This window comes from Gorilla gorilla, chromosome 2, assembly GCF_029281585.2.
Source record: "Gorilla gorilla gorilla isolate KB3781 chromosome 2, NHGRI_mGorGor1-v2.1_pri, whole genome shotgun sequence".
Taxonomy (NCBI): domain Eukaryota; kingdom Metazoa; phylum Chordata; class Mammalia; order Primates; family Hominidae; genus Gorilla; species Gorilla gorilla.
In genome coordinates, this window is record NC_086017.1 from 117,701,409 (window position 1) to 117,719,119 (window position 17,711).

At 39.3% G+C, this 17,711-nt stretch overlaps 1 long non-coding RNA gene across 4 annotated transcripts in view; it reads right to left on the reverse strand.

The window, feature by feature from the left end:
* Positions 1-324: 324 nt before the first annotated feature.
* Positions 325-17,711, reverse strand: part of LOC109026206 (uncharacterized) — a 235,948-nt gene continuing 218,561 nt past the window's right edge. For 2 of the 4 annotated variants that reach the window (XR_008678569.2, XR_008678568.2), the window contains exons 3-5: positions 9,323-9,497; positions 2,810-3,020; positions 325-2,410 (exon numbers count right to left, since the gene is read on the reverse strand). This is a non-coding gene — a long non-coding RNA (uncharacterized lncRNA). Of the gene's footprint in view, positions 2,411-2,809; positions 3,021-5,656; positions 5,722-6,625; positions 6,673-9,322; positions 9,498-17,711 lie in introns of those variants that run through there. The other 2 variants (XR_008678570.2, XR_002005168.4) reach the window with 2 other exon arrangements.

Genomic DNA, 17,711 nt, shown 5'->3' on the forward strand with positions numbered 1-17,711 from the left:
TTAATTCAAAATCAGAGATTAGTAATCTGTTGCGAAATCCAACTATGTTTGTGAATCAATGAGGTGTGCATACCAATGTGAAATTTTTATCAGTTATAGCTTCACTGGAAAAGGTTTTACCTCTAGAGGAGCCAACATATTCCTTTTATGGATATTTCAGAAAATAAAGTCAGTTATCAGCTTAATATAAACCCCCTTAATAGATCATAACATCACTCACATCTATTAAAGCACTCAATTGTTGATCCATGCATCCATTCAATAGATACTTATGTAGTGACTTTTCGTTGGCAGTGTTGTGAGAGCACAGCAATGGCAAAATCTCCACTCCCACAGAGCTTTTATTTCAATGAGAAGGAATAAAAGGGAAATAAATAACATGGAGAAAACCTACAAATGCAAAGGATATACAAGTTCCAGGCAGTGGAGAATGAAATTTATTGACGTCATCAGGAAAGGACTTAATGAAAAGATAACAACTGAGCAAAATTCTAAAATTGTGGAAGCAGAATACTACATGCAGAATGCTAGGCAGAGATTTGCTGCAGAGGAATTAAAAAAAAAAAACCACACCACCAACAAAACAACATTTACCCTGAGGAAGGAACAGAGTATATCTGGAATGTTTAGGAACGGCAAAGAAATAAGTATGGTTGAAGCCCGCTGAGAAGAGACAGCAGCAGTGACACATTGTATGAGTTATTGTACGGACTCTAAATGGAATGGAAAACCATCTCATGCAACATATGATGGTAATGGTATAATTCCAAGATTGCCAGACATTTAAACAAGCATAATGCCCATTTACTGCACTTAAATTTGGTAGTTATAAAATATCAACTGGCAGTATAACATTTGCAAATTATTAAATAGCACTGTGTGTTCAGTTGCTGTAGCTAAGATCTAAGTATCAGTAGTTAAAACAAAGAAATGTTTATTTTTTCTCTCACGTAAAAGTCTAGACATAAGCAAACTAGGGCTGCAAGACAGTTCCATAGTATCAGGGATCCAAGTCCCTTCTGACTTCTTCTCTACAATCTCCAGTATATTGCCCTGTCAACATGGTCCAGAATGAATTATGACCAGATCACTACTCTAGTGAGTGGAAAAGATAAAAGGGAAATGGAGGGTTATGCCTTTCCTATAAGAGTGCAACCAGGCAATTGTACACCTCATTTTTCCTATCCCCATTGAAGATTACTTCAGCTAATGCTACTGAAAGCAAAGCAGGAACATGTAGTTTCTATTCTGGTTGGCCACGTGCCAAGTTAAAATTAGGGGTTTTATTATTAGGCTGGTGCAAAAGGAACTAAGGTTTTTGCCATTAAAAGTAATGGCAAAAACCGCAACTCTTTTTGCACCAACCTATTACTAGAGAAAAAGCGGGTAATGGATGTTTGACAATTAGTATTGTCTAGTTTAAGCAGATTCAAATAACCATTTTAATTTAAAATGTATTAAACATCTTTAAAAACAGTGTGAAATCAAAGAAAGAATATCTGACAAAGGGCCAAGAGATGTTGGTCCTTTTCCAGATCTACCAAGAACTAGCTGTGCAACCTTGAAGCAGTCACTCAACTCCTCTTAAATTTGGTATGCCATCTGCAGTATTGAACTAAAAATACTCAGCTGCACCTAAGCAAAAGATTCTCCCTAAAACTTTAGAAAAGTCACTTTTATCAAACATATACTAATTCTAAAATATTGAGGCCTATACAATGTTATAAAAACTCAACAGCAGAAATATCTGGCATCCAGCCCAAGGCATACCAGATGTGTCTCTTAAAAGCCAAAAGCAATTGTCTTTATCTTTGAAAATTAAGAGAAAAAAATCCAAAACTCAAAGTGAATATAATTTTTTCTACCTCTGTCCAGATGGAACTTTGCAATTGCCTCACTGATGGGGTACAATGACCCAGCTGAATGCACCATAGGATAACTGGCTGACATTCCTGACATCACAGCTGATAGGCCAGCCAGATAATCTTCCAGCACGGATATAAGAAATAAGCAGTTTGTTTTTGTACAGTTAATGTGGTTGCCACAGTATTTATTCATGGAAAGCTATTAGTTGCGAATGTGCCAGATAACTCTAAGAAGTGCTTTGCTTGGGTTCACAAATCACAGAAGATGCTGAGATGTTGTCCTATGTTGGATCTTGTCAGAGATTTTGTTTTCTTCATTGAACACATTTCCTCATAGCCCATTTGTGGTTCTGCTCTCTTTGCTATCTGCTTTCCAATGCCAGAAAAACATTCATTCACAGGGCCAAAGCCAGTCATGGCAAAAACCAGGTCCTTTGCTCCTCTTTCAGTGAATGTTGTGAAGTCTCCCTCCATAAACAGAGAAAGGAAATTTGTCAGTCTTCATCTTGTGGCCAGAGTCAGAGTTCCCAGGAAAACCATTTAGTCTGAAGAAAATAGTATCCAGCCATAAAACAAAAAGAAATATTTTAGTGTCTACTAACATTGTAACCTAATACATATTTAAGAGAAAATAATAAAAAAGAAGGGCCTCACAAACACAAAAAACAAAAACATAGAATAACATCTCTTCATTTAGGTACTAACACTGTAGTCTATCAGAAACAATTACAGTGACTTAATGCTACACCTTTTTATTTTGATAACTTTTGTTGAGTAAGAAACATGATTAAAGTAAATGATTAAACACATGCTGCTTTACATAAATCAAATGTTCTGTGGGAATCAGAAAATCAGTGATTTTCTTTAATGGGTTAATTTGGTGTTCTGTTTAGAAAGCAAAAACCAGATATGATGACAGAGCACAAAAAGATAAATGTTCATACCTGCAATAGCAACAACAACCTCCACAGTTAACTTGACAGAATGAATTTCTGTGGATACATTTAATAATTGAGGTGCTGAGTAAGTTCAATTTATTCATTCTGGTCTACTTCACACAATGGGGATTGAGTCACTGGAATAAAATTCTGATGCTTCCAATCTCTGTCTTTTGTTTACATTTTTTTTCTTAAGTCAGGCATTTGGTAATATGGGCTGATGAAACAGAAGACAAAATATCAGTGCACAGCAAAATCTTTCAGGACCTAAAATTACTCATCCTCTCTATAGCTAATTTTGTTATGAATACTTTTGTAAAGTGGAGAATAGTTACCCTTTTGTTAAAAATAAATCTTCAAAAACTACTTTTGGCATCTGAACTACAAAAACAGTTGTGTTTAGTAAAAAGATCATTTACTTTAGAGTCATAAAATTAGGACTTGTATCATGGCTCCACCATTATAATGATTCAGTGATTCAAGGAATATGTACATATATAATATAAACTAACTGTTATGCTGTAGGCAGTAAACAAATATTAGTTTATATGCTAACTTAAGCATGAGATTTAATATAAAAGTCTTTACAGTACACTGGGTTAAGAGCATTAACTCTGGGGCCAGATTGCTAGGGTTTTAATCCTGGCACTTTTGATTTTATGTCTTCTGTGCCTCAGTTTCCTCATCTGTAAAACTTGGATAGCATATTAGTCCATTCTTACACTACTATGCAGAAATGCTCAAAACTGGGTAATTTATAAAGAAAAAGAGGTTTAATGGACTCGCAGTTCCATATGGCTGGGGAGGCCTCACAATCATGGCAGAAGGTGAAGGAGGAGCAAAAGGCATGTCTTACATGGCAACAGGCAGGAGAGCATGTGCAGGAGAACTGCCCTTTATAAAACCATCAGATCTCATGAGACTTATTCAGTATCGTGAGAGCAGCATGGAAAAATCCCGCCCACATGATTCAATTCCCTCCCATCCGGTCCCTCCCACAACAATATGTGGGGATTGTGGGAGCTACAATTCAAGATGAGATTTGGGTGGGGACACACCCAAACCAAATCAGATAGCAATAGTATATACCACCTAAAGTTATTATGAGAATAAACAGAATTTATTTATTTGTAGTGGGGAGAGAGGGCCAAGGAGATAAGCCAAGAAGGAAGCTACATGGAGTACCAGCCTTCATCGCACACATTTGGACCATGCAGAGTAGATGACACTTGAGCCTCCTGGCTGGTCATGGACCAATGCAATGCAAAGCAGAGCTTAGCCCCAGAGGAAAGAACTTGAGGATGAGATCACCAGCAGGGGTCAGAAAGAAGATGAGGCAGAATATCTCAAGGGCTAACCACACCTGAGGGACCAGCTTGGGTCTGAGTGCCTGAGCCATGGGGTCTGTTGAGGCCACCAGCCACACACCCTGTATCCTTAGGCAACAGTTTATACCTGTGGTAATAACAAATAGGAAAAGTGATGCCATAGCAGGCAGTCATATAAGAAGACAGAAGTCTGTTTCCTCTTCCTCTTTCCACCCCAATACAATAAGCATAAGTGCTGGGAAGGAACTTGGTGAATAAGTTTATATCTCACCCTTGCAGAGCTCACTAGTTGATAAGGCAAACATTCAAACAAAGAAATATTGAACAATTAACTTAACGACTTTATAAAGGTATTGTTTGTGTTGGGTCCTGAAGGATGAGTATGAATTCTCCAAGCAGGCAAGGGAGAGAAAAAAAAATTTAAAGTAAAATCTGATGCAAATATCATGAAGAAATTCTCAGAGGCATAAAAGTGCATGACATGTTCCCCGCAAAAAATCATTCAATTAGAATTATGGGCACAGGAAACAGGAAGATTACAAAGAAGTTAAGGAGGAGGCAAGAAAGAGGTGCTCCAGGATGGAAGGTGGAAAGAGTTTCATGCCGGGTATTGAAAGGCATTCCCTTTATACCCAGATAAAGGTTAGAAATTTATTCTGTAGGAAATTAGGAACCATTGAATAGCAACAACAAAAAAATGGAGACTTTTGAGTCTCATGTGTCATAAATTATCTTCCTGACTTTTTAAAACAAACTGGTGGCGAATGATTTCAAGAAGAATATTTGATATAAGAAATCTTAGGAAAATAAATAAACACCATTACAGGGTTGCAAGGGAACTTATATATGTGCATTTTACTAGACCAGAAATCTCCTCAGACATTAGAAAACCATCACAAACCATTAATTTCATGGTTGCCTATGATTTATTTGCTCCATACATACCTACACACATACCTACATACATACATACATACCTAAGTGGACTGGCCACACAAATACCCCCAAAATATGTGATGATGATAAATACATAGTAGCATTTGCTAGAGATTCAACTCCATATTGACCCCACTTTAGCTCTCTATTTGACCCTTTCTTTTTTTCCAATTGGGAGAAAAGAAAAATAAGGCAAAAGAGCCACAGTTTTTGGCAAAGCAGATGTAAAATAAGGTCTGCCAAGTTCAAAATTGAAAATGCAGCAGCTGTTTGCACAAAACATGGGCCAAAAAATTCCTGCATGACTGACAATATGCCTTTGCTTCTGGCCTCACAATCCTTGATCAGGGTATTCGTTTCAGCAGCTGTCAGCTAAATCTAGAAGGAAGGTTTCTTCTTACTATAGGGGAGAAGATACCCAAAAGGAAAGAATTAAGGGTGCATACTCTATAATGGGAGTGCTTCTAAGGAGAAAATCTGTGCTTCCAATGGGGGGGGAAATGTGCATGGGAATAGAAAAGTGACGTTTCTCACAATGTGGGTAGATTCAACACAATGCGTGTCCTAAATATTTGGAGAAGTGTCTTACTTCTGTTGCAGAGGAGAGCGCCAGAGGCCCAGACAGGGTGCACAGGACTAGAAGATACTAACTGCTTCTGGAGAAGGCACCTATGTCTGCCATGGCAACAGTGGAAGTGGCAGGAACAAACACTGAGAAAGTGTCTAAGGCAGCACCATCTCTCACATCAGCTCAGCAGCTGTGGTGGGAGCAGGCCAAAGGCATTTGTGGAACCAGTTCAACAGGGGCAATGGCCACTGCCTGGCAAGTGCACAGCCAGCAGATGGAGAAAACTGCCTAAGGCTCAAAATATAAAGGAATTCCATGGTGATAATTGCAGTTAAGAGCACCCAAGGACACAGCAATGATTTAGAGAACAAAAACTTGGGGGGACAGGAAAGCAAATAAACAGCCCTTTTTACCTTCCTCATTCAAGTGTAAAACAAATAGGAAGAAAGGAAAGTTGGACATATGGATATAAAATGATCACACTACTGATAAAGCTTATTGCAGAATATAGCTCAAGATCTGTAGTTAAAGTGGCTTGTTTAGGCTTTATCCTAAACCAGACATTGGCATATCTGGATAACCACAAGCCTTGTCTATTGAGGCAGGCTTGGTCAAAGGAACACCTGAATTGTATGTGCTGTGGACAAATTATATCTGGGAAGTGATAAGGAGCTGAAATTGACACATTAGGACTTCCATGTTCCAAATAAAAATATTCACTCTCCCACCCATGGGTAGGAATAAAAAGAGAAAGGATAGAGGTTCTCTCCCCAACCCACTGTAATTTTTTCTAGAGAGTGAAGTAGTAATTCTCTCCCCTTCATGGAAACATGAGGGGCATGAAGGGGGAATACTATTACATTAACTATAAGAATAATAGCAACTATTATTTATGAAATGTTTGTTGTTTTCCAGCATTGTGCTTTGTGTGCATTATCTTATTTAACCCTCACTACAACCCTATAGGTAGGTACTGTTTTTAAACCTCACTTTAACAGATGAGCAGATGGAATCTGGGGATTAGATATCTTGACCAAGATTACAGTTATTAAGAGACAAAGTCTGGATTCTGTGCTTCAAATCCCTGGATACTTTTGTCTCCTAGAAGTGAGAACTGTGAGCTCCTTAGTGTTCCACCAGGAAGACAGAGAGACTGGGTAAGGATAGAAGTGGGTTCAAGTTCTATATATTATTGGGGGAGATGAGGGCAGAAGAACTGACAAAAAATTCTTGGGTTGGTTATAACTTACTCCCTCCAGATGCTGAGTCCCCTGTTAGATAAATTCTTCAAAGCAAAAATGTATTTTTTTCATAGAAGCTTAGGGTTACTTAATTATATCACATACATAGAAAACATAGCTCCATATTCTAAGCATATACAGAGAAAAAGCTTATAGATATGAATGTGGGTGGTGGCCAACTTATCTAAGCCTTGAGTCACCATCTTTTTACCTGTATCTATATCCTTTAAAGATTGCTGGTGAGAGACAGTAGTCCATTTCTATAATAAAAGAATATTATTTTGCAAGTATAGAGCAAGATTATGCCAAATGGAAGTACTTACAGTCCAAGACACTTACATTGTCATCAACCTATGAAAAGCAACCCAAAATCTATAGACAACTGGGTGATTTATAGTAAAGGTCTTTTAATTATTACCATGTGGTGGTAAAAAGAGCAAAAATAGGATAAAACAGCTATCTTCATATGTGATTTGAATAGTTAAATGAGAAACAGAAAACACTGGGATATTTTCATCTCTGTAAATTTGTTACTAAGTGGCCTTTATATGCTTTTTGAAACCCTAATCTTTTCCCCATCTGGATCATAATATAATACATATAATATTCCACTAAATAAACACAAAGATGTTTATAGTACTATTTGCATCACCTCTTTTGGCAGATTAGGACAATATTATATAAAAATACCACCTCGAGGGAAGATTAAATTTTGACGGAGGTGTCAATAACTCACATTTGGTCTTTGGCGTCCCTAATTATCATCCTTGCTTTCTCTGCTCTTCCCTTCTGTCGTTCCTACCTTTCTCCAGGTATACAGAGCTCCTGCCTCTCCAGATTTCTCCTACCATGAAGATAAATGATCTGGTTAATAAATTAATGCATGTCTCTACAGATTTCTGTTTTAAGATTAGTCTACAGCATGACTGCAGAGCTAAAACAAGGCAATAGATATATGGAATCTCAAACACAAATAAAGGAAATTTAGAGGAAGGAAAATCTTACTGGTTTCCTTTAAATTACACCACCTACATGACACCATTTGCCCCACCTCTGAATGTTAAGGCTGATTCATAGAATTATCAGCTATAAAAAGATATTTAAAGTTTGTAAGTTCAGGAATAAACAGAATAATAGAGTCCAGTGGTTCTGAGAAGGCCTCTCTGCTATCCCAATAGCTCTTACACACAGAGAATTGCTAACTAAAATCCCAAAATTAGAAAGTGTCATTTTGTTGTCATCTTTTGAAAATGTACATACTCCCAAGCTAGACAACATTCTCAGCTTAATAATGCATCCAGCCAATATTTTCTAAGATACTTCTATGCGCCTGGCTGTGTGCTAGGTACTAAGGATACAAAGATATTTATGTAACGAGCTCAGTAATTAGGTGGAAACCCAGACATGTAAACAAATAGCTAAAAGGCAATATAATAAGTTCTATAACAGAAGAACCGACACAGAGATGAGAGTAACTGAGTCACCTGGAAAAAAACTCTTAAAAGACTTCCTATAAAACACAACCTTTTAACTGGTTCCAAAATGAGTGCAGTTTTTGATCAAAGAAGTCAGCAAGCATGAAGCTGCAGAGACTTGAAAGGACTCTACAAGAAAGGAAAGAATCAGATGTGTGCATAAAATAATCTGTTTGTTTACACCTTTTTGGGGTCCTAGAGAATAAAGTAACTCTTTCTAAACTCAAAGAACATTCATACATCTCCTCTTGATTATAGCTAAAGACATAAATATGCACTAATAAACCAATGTGCTAAAAATATGTACTCTTTTTACTAAGAAAACATGTACCAACAGAGATATGGGTAAATGTAGAAACTACTATATATGTCAGTAGGCATCAAGATAGAAAACAAAATTTTTAAACTGTGGTTTTATTATTTTTTACCTATGTGAACTCAGCTGTCTATTGTCTATTTACTTAACATTATTAAGTGCCTACCAATTGCCATGTGCTTTTCAAGACACTGGGGATTTATTAGAGAAGAAGCCAAAGTAACCGAACTTCACAGAGCTTACGTTCCTAAAGAAGAAGATGGAAAATAAACAAGAAACAAATATGTAATATATTTCAGGTGTGGCTAAGTTGAAGCATCTTGCAAGCAACTCAAGGAAAAGAAAACCCACGTGAAATACAGGGAAAATAAAAAAACTTTAGATTTGAGGCATTAGAGACTGGCTGAAGCTGCTAGAACTTAAGGTGCCAAGATCACAGAGACTCTGAAACCACCGAGAGGTGGGCAGATATCGTGCTGGCCATTTTTTCTTGCGGGGCAATTCTTGGAATGCTGAAAACTAAGTCAGGGAGTTTCCACACTCTTACGTGTCTATAGGAGTCACCTGGTCCTCTGAATGTCAGGGTCTGGGGAACAGGCACGAGGAAATTATGCTGATACTCTGGCTACTGCTATTACTGTCCTTTGTCACTTACCCAGGCATCTCATGACTTCTGTTAAGCAGCAGAGAAGCCAACAGAGGCATCTCCTGTCTCTCCTTCAAGGGCAGAGGGTGTTTTGTGTCTCTTTCACCTTGCTGCAAAGGATGTTCACCTCTGGTCTGAGGGTGATAGTGTTTGTTGCCCTTTCCACAGAAGCTTGTCTTTTACTCTGTAGAGAAGTAGGGGAGAAGGTTCTTGGTAAGGCTTTCTGCCGTTTCCTTTTCCTTTTCCTTTTCCTCTTCCACAACATCTTTTGTTCCCTACTCCTGTGCCTGCATCAAGATGAAGGCTTTCTCAGGACTCCCACCATGCTCTTAATCTCTCTTGTAAGTACCTGGTGAGCTCTGTGGTGATCATGCACATACCTGCAATTTCCCCTTCTGACTGCAGCTCCCAGGGATTCTATGCACTCATGCTAAAACAAAGTCAGCTTTTAGCAATTTGTCAAAAACTGTAGTTGCATTCTTCTGAACACATTTTATGGGGTCCAGCATCTGCTGCAAAAAAGCAAATGCTCATAATCTGTGTCTCCTTTCAGGTGAATATCTTTCTTTAGATTTTGGGTTAGTTGGCTGCCCCAAAACCTCAGCTCTCTGATGAATCCAAGAACAACTATGAATTTGCAGATGATCTATTTTCTATATTATAAGGGTAAAAAGGATGCCCTGACCAGCCTTTTACATCCTAAGCAAAAGCCAGAAGATAACTCTCCTTTTTTTAACCACTAGTACAGTTCATCCGTATGTTGGGAAAGAAATAGTCACTTCTTCCCACCCCTTTTATAAAAGCTTATGCTTTTCTTGAATTTTACATATTTAAATGTTTTCACCAAAAAAAGACAAGTATGTGAAGTGATAGATATGCTAATTATCTATGATTAATGAGTTAATCATTTCATGTTGTATACATATATCATAACATCACTGTTTACCACTAAAATATATATAATTATAATTTTTCAATTTACAATAAAATTTTAAAATAAAAAATATCTAATAATAACAAAATTCTTTGTGAGAAATAACCTAATACTTATCAAAATGTTGAGCAAATGCTTGTGGATTTACTCTGTCTAAATACTTCGGTCCATAAATAAGCACACATATAGCTTTTTTATGTCATATACAAACAGATGGTACAGAAATGTCAGTCCTCTTATCATAAACTAGTAGAGTGACAGGCAAATTAATGAAACACATGTCCTTTTTTCTGATATTTAATGTACCAACATATGATAAGACTTTAAATTACGCTTTATAAAATTTTATTTTCAATGGCAAATATGTAACTGAAAGAAGATTGTCTATCAACAAATTTCACCAAATTGACTAAAGGTACTAATTCAATTAGCAAGTAGTTTTAAGTTAATAGCAGTTTATGTCCTAAATAGTAAATAAGTGACTCATACTTGGCCTAAGAAGTAGCTCATGGGATTTAAGATACAAAGATTAAGTGTGTTTCATTTGAACAAATGAGCTTGGAATAAAGTACTTCTTGAAGAATATCTTGGAAAATAGACGACTTGGGGGGAAAGTTGATAAACATAGGTCAGTTTTCTACCAGATAAAGAGGCTTGTTTATAATTAATCTGATGGTGCTAAAAAGGCTTTTAATTAGATTTCTAACACAAAATGGGAAAGGATAGGTTTGGGGTCTGAAACACAAGAGTTCAGCCATCTGCTGCCAACTAGCTCTTGCCAACATGTGATTTGCAAGTTAAATTATGCCAGCTGATGACATATGGTGCTCCTTCTTTAAATATCTTACTCAAAATGAGTTTGCTGCTCTACCACTTGGCTAAATACTAAATGCTCTCAAATGCTGAGTTTGGCTTTCAGAAGAAACAACGGTTTCCATAGTTTTCCTCAGCAAACAAATCTAAGTAAAGGAACACAGATCTAAGTTATTGGCTATGTGTTATTGTCCCGTGGCATGATTGTGAGTTACAGAAATTCGGCCTCTGAAATGTTCACATTCAGAATTTACAAACTTAAAATTCTCCTCAGTTTTAGGTTAACGAAGTAAAGAAGACAAAAGTCACCTCCCTAGGTTTTGATCTGTATTTGAGGAAAGAAGAAAGATAATCTAAAAAAGTTTTAAAAAAAAAACTATTTGAATCCATTGTTTCATCTCTAGAATGATGTGTCTGTCAGTTGGCAGAAGAGTTCAGACTGACTTACAGTGCAGTAGGTGTCAAAAATTTAAACCATCAACACACTGCAAAACAACGTATTTTTATTCCCAGTGGTCTAAAGCTGCAAAATTCTGTCTCTCAAGGTTTTGGGCTTTGCAATAGTTAGTTTTGTCTCCAGAATTATTGATCCCATCTGGCTTGAATTAATGCCACATTTTTCCAGACCCTTTGATCTCTCAACCTCTACAAAATTCTCCATAGCAGTTTTAATAGGAACTAACTAAACACATCTATGTAAGCCAATAACTACACTTATGCTAAGACTAAGTACACACAAACACACACACATACATCTTCCACTAATCACACCATAAATTTCTCTACCTGCGATACATCCCTATTGTCACTTGAAGGTACGGATTTGAGGCTATTTGATTGAAAATTATGGTGCCTGTCGATCATAGTTTTTGTCTCAGCTGTTTGTACTCCCTATCCAGTCCTAATTTTGTGATCATGATTAAATCTTATAGGTATCAATGGCAGTTCTCTTTCGGTAAGACTTAGCCTCCTAACAAACTTGCAGCATTTTCTCCAGTTGTCACTATGGACTACATCTCTACAAAATTAAATTTAACTCCTTTTCTTTACTATATTCATCTGCCATAAAGCAAAGACTTTATGGATTTCCCAAACAAGGCAACATATCTTAAATATTGATGGCAGCGGCAGCCCATCTGGAGTGACGGCTGCAAAGCTGCCAGCTACAGTGAGGGAAGTCCAGCTGGGGTTGCATGCTCCGAGGAGACGGTGGGACAGAAACAGGCAGGAGCTACACCTCCTGCCGAGTCAGCAGGGCAGGGCAGGAGTCCGTGCTCCCAGGCACAGCTGAAGCCTCCTGGGTGCAGCTCCAGAACTGGGCATCCCTGTGCTCTCGGGGGCCCAGGAAACCCCCCTTCCCCAACAGGATCAGAAGTGCCTGCTCCTACTCCCTGGCCTCTCCCCACTCCTGGAACCCACTCTGGTGAAGAGCAAAGTTTTAGCCAAGCCCAGGTGCTGTAGCGACCAGCCAGTGTGTGTGTCTCAGGCAGTACCGACGCGGTCAGCCTTCTGCCACTTCAGCCCCCTGCCCCCAGACTTTGGACACTGTGTTAGTCTGTTTTCACACGGCCGATAAAGACATACCTGAGACTGGGTAAATTATAAAGAAGAGGTTTAATGGACTTAAAGTTCCATGTGGCTGAGGAGGCCCCACAATCATGGCGGAAGGCGAAAGTCACATTTTACGTGGCAGCAGGCAAGAGAGAATATGAGAACCAAGCGAAAGGGTTTTCCTCTTATAAAACCATAAGATCTCGTGAGACTTATTCACTACCACGAGAACAGTATGGGGGAAAGCACCCCATGATTCGACTATCTCTCCGTGGGACCTTCCCACAACACTTAAGAATTATGGGATCTACAATTCAAGATGAGATTTGGGCGGTGACACAGCCAAACCATATCAGACACTGACAAGCATGGGAGGGAGGCCAGGGCAGTGACTGAGAGTGGCTCGACCCAGGCCTGCAAGCACCCCTTGGCACAAACATCTTGTGCACTATGGACGGCATGTTGATGACATTGGGAGGCAGACGGGTTCCTGGGTGGAAAGGAACAGGTCACCAGTGAAGCCCCACTTTCAAGCCAGGGATGGCCTGGAACCTGGGGGCTGGACTGTTAGTTCCAGGTCGAGTTCGTGGCCTGGAGTGAGAACTTATGGGTGCTTTTTCCAGGCCCACCCATGGCTACCCATAAACCAATTAGCACACACTTCCTCCCTTCTGAGCCTATAAAAACCCCAGAATCAGCCAGATTTCACACAGATGCTGGGACTACCAGCTGTGGGAAGGAGCTACCCACTCTGGGTCTCCAGAGAGCTGTTCTGTGGCTTAATAAATCTCCTCTCCACCTTGCGCATCTTTCAGTTGTCTGCATACGTCATTCTTCCTGGATGTGGGACAAGAACTCAGGACCCATCGAATGGTACGACTGAAAGAGCTATAAAACAAACAGGGCTGGAACATGTCCCCACTGCTCACCAGTCGTGGGCAATGAGAAGGAGAAAAGAGCTGCGGCCTTTTGGGGAGCCCAGACATAGGATCCCCCCAAGCCAGGGCTGTGACACCCTCTTTGAGACTCCGGTTTCTGGCATTTTCAAGCTCCCAGGAGCCACTGTGTTCCCTCTGTCCAAATGCAGGTGCCTGCAGTGGAAGCTGTTTGTGGTGCATCTGATCCAGCCACAGGCTTGCACAGGAGTCAGTGCTCGAGCCGGCGTCTGGAGCTGCCTGCCCTGCTTCAGCAGCCGGCATGCCTGGCTGTGCACAGTGGCCAGACCCCACACTCACTCACTCATGCACCCTGTGCCACTCCAACCCCGACTCACCCTTGGCAGGCATGGGATCCAGGCTGGTAGCCTGAGGCAAGCGCAGCCTGCCAGGCCGAGTGGGTGAAACAAGCTCAGTGGGCCTCGAGCAAAACTCGAGCGAAGGTTCCACCAGCCACAGAAATTTCTAGCTGGAAAAGTGACACCCGATGGCTCCCATGACAATATTTCATTACTTTGTATCTCTGTGATACAGAGGATTTAAAAATAATGTAATCAACAAATAAGTGAAAATGTAGGTTGATGAACCAACACACAAAAAGTAAAATGCTGGTAGAGCATGAAATGATTGTTTTGGTTTTCCTTGGGAAGCCAAAGGCAATTGGAATTTCAGGGAAACTGACTAACATGATGTATTAGTCTGTTCTCACATTGCTATGAAGAAATACCCAAGACTGGGTAATTTATAAAGAAAAGAGGTTTAATTGACTCTTAGTTCCATATGGCTGGGAAGGCCTGAAGAAACTTATAATCATGGTGGAAGGCACCTCTTCACAGTGCGACAGGACGGAGAATGGCAGCCAAGTGAAGGGGGAAGCCCCTTATAAAACCATAAGATCTTCTGAGAACTCACTCACTATCACAAGAAAGGTATGGGAAAAACCGACCCCATGATTCAATTATCTCTACCTGGTCCCGCCCTTGACACATGGGGATTATTACAATCCAAAGTGAGATTTGGGTAGGGACACAAAGCCAAACCATATCACATGAGCACTGACCAATGAGAACATAGCTGGTTTAGAATAGTGTCTTGGACTGGGAGGCCCCTGCCTGTGTCAGGAATTAAAACTTTAATTGCTGGACTGTGACAAGAGACAGAAGTGAGGCAATAAGCGATAGGAGATAATTTGACTTAGGAAAGATGTTGTATAAAACTAGTTCATAATCATTTTTATGTTTTAACAACCAATATGTTATATTTTTATACAATGGCTGAATATTAGTCCCAGTCTATAGATTTGCTTCCAATGTTCCCAATAGTGAATTTTTGTAACACACAAGGTTTCAGAAAATAAATCTTCATAGTTCTAAAGGATACACTAAATCCTGATGAAGTTAAATCTATCACATCTCTTTGTACCACCAGTATCAATAAAACACAGAAAAATCTACCTGTTCTAGAATTGAATATGAGATGTGTGTGTCTGCATGTGCTGGAAATGGTGGGTAAAATGTGTGCATTTCAGCATTCTAAGCCCTTAAATGTATGATTCAAATGTCTCAGCTTTATTAGACTTTAAATACGAATATTGCCACATTAATTGTAAAGTCTTATTTCCTGTATTTAACTACCACCTTTACTTGCAGGCTTCTACCCCACCCTACCCATGGTATTTCTGATAATTCTTGGAGCGTGCTTGTCATGTGCTTATGAAGCAGAACAGCAGTTCACAGGAGCCACATGACTTGCTCTATGTGCTTAATGTCTAACTTTCCTACCCTTTTTATGATGCTCTACACAAGAGGTTTCTAGACTGTGCCTCACATGCTGATACTGCTGATGTTTTCAGGACACTGAAATAAACTGTATGGTTTCTTTTATAAACTTTATAAACTGTATGATTTCTGCTGCTTCCTGACCTGGACTTCAGGTACCAAATTCTCTCTGTACTGAAGAGCGAAATTCTAATTATTAACCCTGTGTGGTACACTGTCACTAACATGGAGCAGGGATCCCTCTTAGGGGCCTGCTACCTACACCCCACTCCCCATGCATGAAAATAAAGAAAAATTTTGAGTTCCTTCAAGGAAATTTCCAGGTACCTAGCTAGCTTTGGTAAGTAAATGAGCAACCTGATAAGCAAAAAGGTGATAATAACTTAAAAAACAGCCAAGGAGATTTGAGCCTCAAGATGTTTGATTCCCTTGGTAGCTAAAGGTAATATCTTAACATATATTCCCGAGTTGTTTTTCAGAAACCTGGACCCCCACTGGGTAGAAAATGCCATCCACTGGCACATAGATCTCAGATAAAGGGGCACTGAGGGCTGAAATCTGACTGCTGTTCTTTGTTCTAAATTTCTTCCTGAGGGTCCTGGAGTCATGCCCACAGGCCAAACTTCAACATTCCTTTCTGCTAACCCCAAGACTTTAGACAAAGATTTGCTCTCTTAACCAATCACAAATCAAAGAATCTTTGAATCCACCTATAACCTGAAAGGCCCTGCTTCAAGATATCCCACCATTTTGGGCCAAAGTAATGTATAACTTCCATGTATTAATTTATCATTTTGTCTGTAACTTCTTTTTTGAAATTTAACCCTGCCTTTAAAATCCCTTGCTTGTAAACCATCAGGGAAGTCAGGTCTTAAGCATTAGCTGTCCAATTCTCTTTGCTTGGCACCCTGCAAATAAACACCATGCTTTCTCTTGCTGCAAACCTCAGTGTGGATGTTTGGTTTTACTGTGCCGGATAAGCAGACCCAGGCTTGGTTTGGTAAAACCAACCAGGCCACAAGGTGTCACTGCTTTTGCCCTTTCTCACACAGTCCTTTCACTTCTTCCTTAGCCACTATTTAATAATGGTTTCCTCTGAACTCAAAACTATTCCAGAAGGGCAGTGAATTGAATGATCCACAATAAAATGTGACTCAGACTACACTATGAGTGTCCATCCTCTTGCACACAATGATTTACCTAAGCAAGGTCAATCAGAAGTTGACAAGGCTTCTGAAGTTGACAAGGCTACTGAAGGAGGGATAGTTTTTCTCTTTCTCTGAGATCATAATTTTTTTAAAAACTGGCTAAGTCTGGACACTCCAGGAGCCATCTAGATGCCACACAGAGACAGTCTGTCTTGAGAATAAAGCCAAGAAGAGGCAAGCACAGCATAATTTAGAATGGTGCTCACTAACAGAGTTGCCACCACGCAGTGTTTTACATTTGAACTGATTCACAATAAATGGAAATAGTTTATTTTCTCAGTTGGCCATTAGCCACACTTCAAGTACTCAATAGTCACATGTGACAATTGAATTAGACAGTTGAGATATAGAACATTTCTATCATCACAGAGTGTTTTATTGAACAGCATGATCTAAAGGAAGAAACTGAGTTCTAATTTCATCCTTTAAACCCCTGTATCCAGCATTGCCTAAAGCTGCATCCACTTTAAATTTCATTTTGATTTAAGCTAAAATAATGAAAGCATGTTTAACTTTTACTTGTGACCTTTAAAAATTTACAACATAAACTAGCCCTCGGTCCTTTTCCTCAGAACCAGATGCAGAAAACAGACAACCTTTTCATGTTTTTCCAGGTTTTTTTTTTTTTTTCATGAACTATCCTGAGAAGACTCAACCTCACCGTCTCCTTCAGAAAATACACACACACACATAAGCACACATTTACCATGAAAAGAAATTTGAGGCAGGGGTTTGGTAGGTGTTAGCACAAAGCCAGTCTCTAGTGTCAAAGATAACCAAACTGGACACTAGTTTAAAGTAGTGAAAACAGATTTTATTCAGTAATTGTTAACAGTAGGAGAAAGAGCGGAGCTGCATTCTGATTTGCACAGAGGTGACTGGGCAATTTAAAGCAGGGAGTCAAGTGAAAAATTACAGTCAGTCAGTATAAATGCCATTAGGCCAGCTGTGTCTGCTGGCTGGCAACTACTGAAGTTAGGATTCTGTTTTCTTACAGAGCTTGGAAAACATAGACTATCCTTCCTGATGACTGCATTTCAAAGGAATGGCTTTCAGGCCCTTGAGAAAGACACTCTTGAATTGTATGAAATACAAATACATCTCAAAGAAACAGAGAAAGGATTTCCAAGTTTTTTTTTTGTTTGTTTGATAAACATTCTAAGAAAGGGAGACCTATCA